Here is a 10,272-nt window from a genome sequence, read left to right on the forward strand (position 1 = left end):
TTTTTCACTTTTCCTATCTCATATGTGATTAGATTGCCCCAGCCACCCAGCCCAAGTTCCCAACCTCTCGTCCTCCTCCTCTCCTAAGTGAACTGAAGTGCTGAACTGCTAAGCTCAAAGGTCGTCAAACACTCAAATGACAAATCCCGCTGAAGTGCTGAACTGCTGCTCGCCTTCTCTCTTCCAAGAATTGTAGTCGGTCAGTCCAAGGCTCCAAGGTTATTACCGCTTCTCTCCTAATCGAACTGTCTTTCTACTAAAGTTTCAGCCTTTTAAATGTTCGTTCTTGATTTGGTGAAACATTTGCCAAGATAATTATTATTTTTCTTCTTCCTGAGATAGTAGATGATCAGCGTTTTACTTTTGCTTGTTGATATGTTATGTTCTATAACCATTTTGTGGTTTTGCTTCGATTTAATTTGTTATAGATTTTATTCTTCCAAGGAGAACGAGAAGAAAGAAATCAGTTAGGAGGAAACCCTTTTTCGATATCGAGGATTCCTTTCTGTCTTCTATTACCTTTCGTTTCAACCTGTGATATATGCATGAATGTTTGATGTTGTTGTAATTCAGAACATTAGATGCAGGTAATAATCTCTCAAATTACATGAATATACTATCGTTTTTGTGGTTTCCTTTTTTTGAAAACTACACATTTAATAGTTCGTTTCCGTCCGTTTTTCGTTCCCTGTTTTTATGACTGTACCGTTCATCGTTTTTATCTGTTTAAAACCCGTACCGTACATCTTTGTTTTTTTGCCGTTCCTGTTTTTACTAACAATGGGCATGACTGAAGCAAAGGCATATATATTTTTTTAAGGCTCCAACGGGCCAGCGTGAATGATCTCTCTTCTTCTTGCTAGTACTCTTCTCAACTCATGACTCTCTTCACCAACCTACTATGGCCGCTATCATCACCCCTCCCCACCTCCTCAAACTCATGAACACCCTACTCCCCTCAACAATAATGCAACCATACCCACCGCCCCTCTCCTGCCTACTCCTACTCCCACTCTCCTGCCTACTCCTACTCCCACCACCATCACCGCCCCCTCCCACATGCCATCTCATCATTTCCTTTCCATTAAGCTAGAGCCCAACATTTTATTATTTTGGAAGACGCAAATAACACCCTTCCTTAAAGGGTAAAACCTCTTTGGATACCTAAATGGCACCATTCCATGCCCATCCGACCCTGTGGCTGCCATTACTTGGTGTCGCCAGGATAATGCCATCATGAGCCTGCTTATTGTGTCCCTCAGTGAAGAGGTTTTTCCACTTGTTGGGAAGACTACCAGTCGAGAAATATGGGACACTCTCACCACTACATTTGCGTCTCCATCCACAACTAGGGTGTTCTCCCTGCACCTTGCGTTATAAGATTTGGTTCACAAACCAGATGAATCCATCCCTACATTTCTTCACCGAGCAAAGATGAGAGCTGACGAACTTTCTGCTGCAGGAAAACCTCTCCCAATGGAGGACTTTAATATTTATATTTTTCAAGCTCTCAGATCAGAGTATCGAGACCTTATCCCCTTCCTATTATGCCGCACAGAGCAATTGTCCTACATGGACCTTCATGCTCTGCTTCTCAGCTATGAGTTTCTCCATGGAACATCTCTCAATAAGTTAATTGAAGTTTTCTCAATTGTTGACTCCCCTACTGCCCATAGTGTCCAGCCTTAGCCTAGCCAAAGTAACACTTATGACCAACCACGATCCGCCTCTCATTGTGGCTCATTCTGTGGTCACGGAGGAAGAGGGCATGGTCGGAATGGCCATCTCTATTGTGTCATTTGCCAGCATACCAATCATACTGCTGCAACCTGCTATTATCACCAACAGCTGCGCCAACCATCATACCCTTATGCTCCCCATGCCAATCCACCCTTCCCTCTCAACAACTACCCCCCATCCGCCCCATCACACAGCCCCATACCCACCTCCCACCCCTACAACCTACATATGGTTCCCGGACACTGGGGCTACTCACCACGTGACCCCAGATCTGGACTCCCTCTCCTCTCATGATCCATACTCTGGTCCAGACAATCTCCATGTTGGTAATGGTAAGGGTCTCATCATCTCTAATACTAGTAAAGCAGGTCTTTCTTCTCCCTCTCACTCCTTTCAACTCTCTGATGTGTTACATGTACATACAATATCTAAGTCTTTACTTTCTGTCAAAAAATTTTGTACGAATAGTGATGTATTTTTTGAATTCCACCCCTCTTTTTTTGTTGTCAAGGATCGGCCAACCAAAGCTTCTCTTCATAAAGGTCCGAGTAAAGATGGCCTTTACACGTTCTCTACAGCCACAGTTCCTAATCTGTTTGCCAATATTGCTAAGATGATGTCCTATAATGGTTGGCATTATTAACTTGGCCATCCCCATGCTAGAATTCTAAATCTTTGATTCCTGTGGCTGTAGAGAACGTGTAAAAGCCATCTTTACTTGGACCGGTATGAAGAGAAGCTTTGGTTCGCTGATCCTTGGCAACAAAAAAAAGAGGGGTGAAATTCAAAGAATACATCATTATCAGTACAAAATTTTTGGACAGAAAGTAAAGACTTAGTTATTGTAGGTACATGTAACACATTATAGAGTTGAAAGGAGTGAGAGGGAGAAGAGAGAACTACTTTACCAGTATTAGAGATGATGAGACCTTACCATTACCAACATGGAGATTGTCTGGACCAGAGTATGGATCATAGGAGGAGAGGGAGTCCAGATCTGGGGTCACGTGGTGAGTAGCCCCAGTGTCCGGAAACCATGTGTAGGTTGTAGGGGCGCGAATTGGGTATGGGGCTGTGTGATGGGCGGATGGGGGTAGTTGGGAGGGAATAGTGGATTGGCATTGAGAGCATTAGGGTATGATAATTGGTATGGTTGTTGGCAATAATAGCAGGTCATAGCAGTATGATTGGTACACTGGCAAATGACATAATAGAGACGGTCATTCTGACCATGCCCTCTTCCTCTGCAACTACGGAATGAGCCACAATGAGAGGAGGATCATGGTTGGTCATAACTGTTACCTTGGCTAGGCTGAGGCTGGACACTATAGGCAGCAGGGGAGTCAACAATTGATGAAACTTCAGTTAACTTATTGAAAGATATTCCATGGAGAAACTCATGGCTGAGAAGCAGAGCATGAAGGTCTGTGTAGGACAATTGCTCTATGTAACATAACAAGGAGGTGATAAGGTCTCGATACTCTGATCTGAGAGCTCAAAAAATATAGCTATTAAAGTCCTCCATTGGGAGGGATTTTCCTACAGCAGAAAGTTCGGCACCTATCATCTTTGCTCGGTGAAGAAATGTAGAGATGGATTCATTTGGTTTGTGAACCAGATCTTGTAACGCAAGGTGCAAGGAGAGCACCCTAGTTATGGATGGAGAAGCAAATGTAGTGGTGAGAGTGTCCATATTTCTTGGTTGGTAGTCTTCCCAACAACAAGTGGAGAAACCTCTTCACTGAGTGATGCAATAAGCAGGCTCATGAGGGCATTATCCTGACGATGCCAAGTAATGGCAGCCACAGGGTCGGATTGGCATGGAATGGTGCCATTTAGGTATCCAAAGATGTTTTGCCCTTTTAAGGAAGGGTGTTATTTGTGTCTTCCAAATTAAAAAATTTTGGGCTCAAGCTTAATGGAAAGGAAATGATGAGAGCATGTGGGAGGGGGCAATGATGGTGGTGGGCGTAGGAGTAGGCTAGAGAGGGGCGATGGGTATGGTTGCATTATTGTTGAGAGGAGTAGGGTGTTCATGAGTTTGAGGAGGTGGGGGCTGGGGAGGGGTGATGACAACGGCTATAGTAGGTTGGTGAAGAGAGTCACGAGTCGAGAAGAGTACCAACAACAAGAAGAGAGATCGTTCACGTTGGCTCATTGGAGCCTTAAAAAAAATATGTGTCTTTGCTTTAGTCGTGCCTAGCTCTTGATACCATGCTAGAACGGTAAATAGTGAATGAATACCTTGTGATCTTTCATTGATATAAGTCCTATTTATATACATGAGGATACTATCTTAAGAGAATTACAGAATATGCACATGCCATCTATAGAATACAAGGTTATCATATGTTATGATTTTATAATGGTATAAGATCCACACCTGCCATATATATGAAGAGTGTATATGGTAGATGATTGTGCATATCCACACTTACCATATGTATGGAGAGTGAAGACAAGCCTGGTTGTATTTTTTATTACAGCCACCCCACTTACCATGTATTTGAAGAGTGAAATATGGTAGATGGTTGTATCAATGGGATACAAGATAATTGATATGCGATTTCCTATTTGGGAAAACCGATCCATATTGGCTGATAGCACTTATGAAGTTTCTATTGGTCCCATTGTTTTTGGGACTACCAATACATATCTCCCTCTCAAAAAGAAGAAAAGAAAAACTCCGATTCCAATACCCAACTAGGTGTTAGATTAAAGAAATAGAACATATCAATTGAAAAACTAAACCATAAAATACATGAAGACTTAAAATTCCAAGTCAGCCCAGGGTGATAGCTCAGTCGGCAAGGACCAACAGCTCACAATTAAGAGGTCATGAGTTCAACTCTGCTTTGGGCTCTACCTATCCAGGAAAGAAGAAAAAAAAAAAGATTTCCGAGTCATAACCACATTAAACAAATCCATCACCAGACCTCGCACATGCGGGAGCGTGCCTCATCACCAAAGATCAGGTAGTCTTATCAACTAGAAGGATATTACCAAACAACAAAAGAGTCCTAGTGTTTCTAGGACTGGTATCCAACAAATTAGAATTCAAGGATTCAGAACTAGAACTTGAAGGATAATGCAAAATCTCGCAGAATAGAGATCAGATGATTAATTTCATGTTATACAGATTAGGAGCTAGAGAAATATGAGAGATCAAAACTAGCAAAAGATAACTAGAAAAGAGGGGGAATCACAGGGTCCTAGAATAGTGAAGGAGTGAACTGAATAATTATAGAAAATTAATAGAAGGATAGGCAAAGGAATCCACCTAACATCTACTGAGAGTTCATTTGCATCTATTCCATCCCAAAATCAATTCCCTTCTCTAATCACCATAAGCATCAAAAGAAAACTAACAGCTAATGTAAGCTACTATTGTACAGTAAAAGGGAAGGGTTGACTGTTCAGGTTGCAAACACCAAATTCATAAGCCCCAGTCAGGATGCAAATGTTGAAATAACAGCAACAAAAAACAACTAGAAAATTCCACCAACAACCCAAGAACATCCCAGATTTCACAATAAAATCCGATCAACACCACCAATGATGAATCATTTTTCATAAAACCTCAAAACAGAGCTTCGAAAGCCAACATACATACCCAGTGAGAAATCATCTTTACCGATCTAAATCATCAACAGATTTAAAGTGCTGGAACTCATCGAATGTTTTGATACATACCCATAGGCGCTTAAGCCTCACCCATGGTTTTAAGTATCTCCGATACCGATACCGATACGATACTCTCCGATACGTATCTTAAATTTAGCCAACCGATACGATACACATCGATACGATACATTAAATTTTTAAAATCCTTTCGTATCGATATATATCTTATAATACATACCGATATGCATCAATACAGTACCAATACACATCGATACGATACGATATGCCTCGATACGACTATGAAAATTATAAAATTGAAGTAAAATATACGTTTCGGTATGTATTGGTACATATCGGCGAGTATCAGTATGTATCGATCGGTACGTATCGGTATATATTGGCACGTATCGGTGAGTATCGATATATATCGGTACGTATCGGTGAGTATCAATATGTATCGGTGAGTATCGGTGTATCGGTGAGTATCAATATGTATCGGTGAGTATCGGTATATACCGATACAGTGCGCTATGGTCATATAATGGCCAAGATGGGTAATTTTTCAGAACAACACGATTTTTTGAAGGGTTTTTGTTCTAAAGTTGCTGTCAGCCATATTTCTCTTTAACTAAAGTGGAAATCAATGTTGGGAATACGGATTTTACATTTATGGGACAACTACAAACCTTGAATTCTTAGTACGATACCCTCAATTTAGTGTTTATGCATAATACATGTTATCAATAGCTTTTTTTAACAAACTCTTTATGCAAAAGTGTTTAAAAAAATGTTTCATATCCATTTATGTGTGTATCTTTAGCGTATCTTAGTGTATCTTCGATACAATACAATACTCTCCGATACGTATCTTAATTTTGACCGATCGATACAGTGATCGATAACGATATTTTAATCTTGTATATGGCTAATCTAGCCGCCTTAGTATAACCCTCCAAGCTTGACTTTCTTCTTTTGTGGTCTCCACCGTAGTACCATACTAGTTCCATAGATGTCAGGGGCTGAATTGAAAATGAACCTTCTGCGAAGTTGAATCCACTCTTTCCGTTTTTGTAATAAGAACCCCTAAGTAAATTTTACCATTTATGATGTCTTGGTCTTTTTCTTTTTCTTTTTTTTTTTCTTTTTTTTTTTAATTTATTTTAATTATGGCAGAAGATATTTAATCGAAGATCAAGATTAGTTGGGCTCGAGGCATTTATCATGCATAACTGAAGGAGTCAAGAAATAGAATTTGACTAAGCTGTCTTACTATAGACAAGGCTCCCTGGGCTAGGAAATAAGCCACTACATTGGCTTCCCTAAGAAAGAAGTTTCGATATTTTCTTCTTCACCTTATGATGTCTTTCGATAACAACAAATGGTACATGTTTTTTTTGCATCAAGACAAACCAATTGATATTTCTTTTTCTATATGCCAATTTTATTAAAGAGGTATACACAGATGATAGTTTACAAAGAAAAGTGGGTTTAATGTTTTCCTCTTGGATTCATTTGTTTCCATGTAAAAAAGTTAAATAAGAAAATATTTTTTCCTGTAAAATAGATATTTTTAATATTTTTAAATATAAAATAATAAATAAACATTGAAAAAAAAATTACATGGAGGAAGTTATTTATGTAAAATAGGAGAGGATTCTCTGAACAAGCAGAGTACTATCGACTCTCTCACATTTTGATTTTTAATCATTAACTTTTTCACTTTAAAAATATTATATTAATACACATGTGAGTTGACATGGTATATGCCTTAGGGTTAGAGAGCATTTTTCCATATAAAGTACTAATTATAATAAAATATTTTACAACAAATCAAAATGTTGTTTCTAAGTGTTTTTTAAGAATCTGAATCAGACTGGCCAAATGGAAATCGTGATTCTAACTTACTTGGGTCAATAAGTCAATATTGAATTTTTAAAGTTAAGGTATATTTTGGCCGATTATTGATTGATCCAAATCAATTTCCATCAAGACCAATTTGAATCTTGATTCCATTCTTTTAAACCTTGGTGATTCATGTAAGAGAGAATATGAATCAGAAAAAGACTCATTTTCCTCTTAGTTTCACCCTATTCAAACACGTCTAAAAAAAAAATTATTATTATTATAGTTATTTAATGAACCCATCAACCAAATACATTAATATTATATTATTACTCTTAAAGTTTAAAATTTTTAAAAATACAAATGTCATTATTCTATTGGATTGCCAGCTTTCTTAGGGGCCCTGGGGACCTCTAAACTTTACCAAGATTTAAATATATAAATTTTCAGAGGCAGAGGCGCCACTACTTGGATTGGGGAATGGCAGACAAAAACTGAACTCAGATAAGATAAGCTGATGTGGGAATTGAGGACTTGTATTTTATATCTCTTTATCTTTATGATATGGGAAGCTTAGGTAATGCTCATATACTTTTATTTATTTATTTTTTTTTTTTTGTGAAAATATTCTTTAAGTATGAGTGGCCTTCTAAATGTAATAATATAGTCTCTTTTTTTTTTGGGTAAAAATAATATAATCCATTTTTACCCATAAATTTTGTTTTGTTATCTACCTAAAAACATAGAATATAGGTATGATCACTAAAGTATGTGTTTTTTTTTTTAAGCTAATTAGTTCTTATTTAATTGAAGTATAGTAAGGTTGTATATGATAATTTTTTTTATTCCAAATTAGTATTTCCGAGTCAGAAATACTTGTTGGCATTTCTATTCATTTAGAACACTTCTGTTGAAAAAAATGTTGTATGGTAAAACTGGGGACAAAAAATATTATGTCACTAAAAAATGAACATAAATACATATAAAAAACCCATTATAAATACATTCTGTAGTATCATGATTGTTACATAATAAATTTTGTAAGACTTTGTGGGTGTTTAGATGTAATGTGACTCGTAATAATTACCTACCACTTTGAGAAAGAAAGTTGAAGGGTATGCAGAGATTTTAGATGTTTAAAAATTCCAAGTGTAGGATTAGGTATTAAACAGTTTGATTTCAGTGTAAGCGTTTTCACAACTTCGAATCTTAAAATATTCTCTGTCCCAAGTGGGTTAATGGTTTATGCTGTCAAATAATTTCTTGGAATTTTTCAAAATTTTTACCAGAGGGTATTATCATTATGTTTATAGAATTGAGATTAATTTCATGCGATATGAATTAAAATTGAAGGTGACTGATCCTATATCTAATTGGATCCAAGGTTTCAAACCTTGATCAATAAATTCACCTTGATCACTATGAATTTATTGGAATCATATCCTCACCTATGTGGTTTGCAATCACATGTGAAGTTCTCATGTTCTCATATCAAGACAAAAGCCTTCAAAACATGAAGGTGATCTCGGATTAAGGACTCTGAAACTCAAAACAAATCTCCTTTGTTGAAGCTTGGATGGAGCCTTATTTTTGAGAATAATGCATTCTGAACACAGATTTTAACGGATAAATACTTTCCTAACAGATCTGTTTTTTATCCTCTCACTTTGAAGAAAAGTGATTCTCCTACTTGGAATAGTATTGTAAGTATCTTTCCTATCCTCAAGAAAAAGGTATATGTGAAAATCGGGAAGGAAAACAAAACTAGATTCTGGACTGACTCATGGATCCCTTCCATTCCCAACTTTAGCATTCCTAATTTTGATATTGCTAACCATTTGAACTCATCCTCCATGTGGGTTAGTGATGTCGTTTTAGGTAATTAATGGAATGCTAGTTTACTTTCATCTATGATTCCTATACCCCTCACCACTAAAATTTTGTGAACTCCCATTTCCTCTGACAATGATAGATGGTGGTGTCATCTCTAAAAAAAAGGGACTTTAACCACCAAAATGGCATCCAAATTTTTAGCATATGGCAGTTATACTAATTCAGTTGGACCATCTAACAGGTGTATGTGCTCGTCTCTTTACTTACACTGGTGGCACTTCTTCTGGAGACTCATTGTCCACTCAAAATTTAAGATTTTTTTCTGGAGAGTTGCTCTTGGTGGAATCCCAACCAAAGACATCCTGGGAAAATGGATGGACGTTGATCCAACTTTTGGACTTTGCCAATCTCATCATGAATCTCTTTGGCACACCTTCCTTTCGTGTGAATTTTCCAAGAGAATATGGGCAGTTGGCCCATTTGGTTTCAGAACAGAAAACTTACGTGCTTTATCTTTTAAGTCTCTTATACTTTCTTTTTTTAATTCTAATATTATACCTGCAAATGATTTGAATAACTTCCTTACTATTTTTATTATAACCTGCTATTTCCTATGGGCACATAAAAATAAAATCGTTTTTGCTCATGAAAAACCTAACCCCTTTTCTATCATCAACCCCATCAAGCAATGGATTGACAATTACTGTCAAACTATTAGAAACCAGGTGATTTCTCCCCAACCAACAATTCTTGATATAATATGTTTTCCTACCCTACCCACACCCGTACATGTATGTTCAGCTACCACTCATACTAATAAAACCATCTCTGCCTGGGCTACTTGCATTAACAATGGAAAATGTGTCTCATTATATGTTGATTACATGATGATAAGTGAAACCTTTGAAGCCAGTGCTAGAGGATTTCTAATGGGCTGAAACGAGTATGCAATGATGGGTGGAATATAGGGGATGTATGGGGCGATTCAGAGGAATTAAGTCACACACTACTTGAAAGCACTACGACAACATGGCCTTGGAGCATAATCCCTCTTTTTCTCGATGTTGATTATTTTGTATCTATGCCAGCCTACATGCTCAGGCCTACAAATGAAGTAGTTATACTCATGAAACTTGTTGCTACTAATATCATTACCAAACTATCACACATAGACAACACTAATCTGGACGTTGATGTACTTAGCCATATATAGTTATTGAATTTTCTTTCTTC

General features: G+C 37.4%; 1 pseudogene; it reads right to left on the reverse strand.

Moving 5' to 3' along the window:
- LOC122072822 overlaps nt 1–10,272 on the reverse strand; it is a 13,632-nt pseudogene that overhangs the window by 2,414 nt on the left and 946 nt on the right.

Source organism: Macadamia integrifolia, chromosome 3, assembly GCF_013358625.1.
Source record: "Macadamia integrifolia cultivar HAES 741 chromosome 3, SCU_Mint_v3, whole genome shotgun sequence".
Taxonomy (NCBI): domain Eukaryota; kingdom Viridiplantae; phylum Streptophyta; class Magnoliopsida; order Proteales; family Proteaceae; genus Macadamia; species Macadamia integrifolia.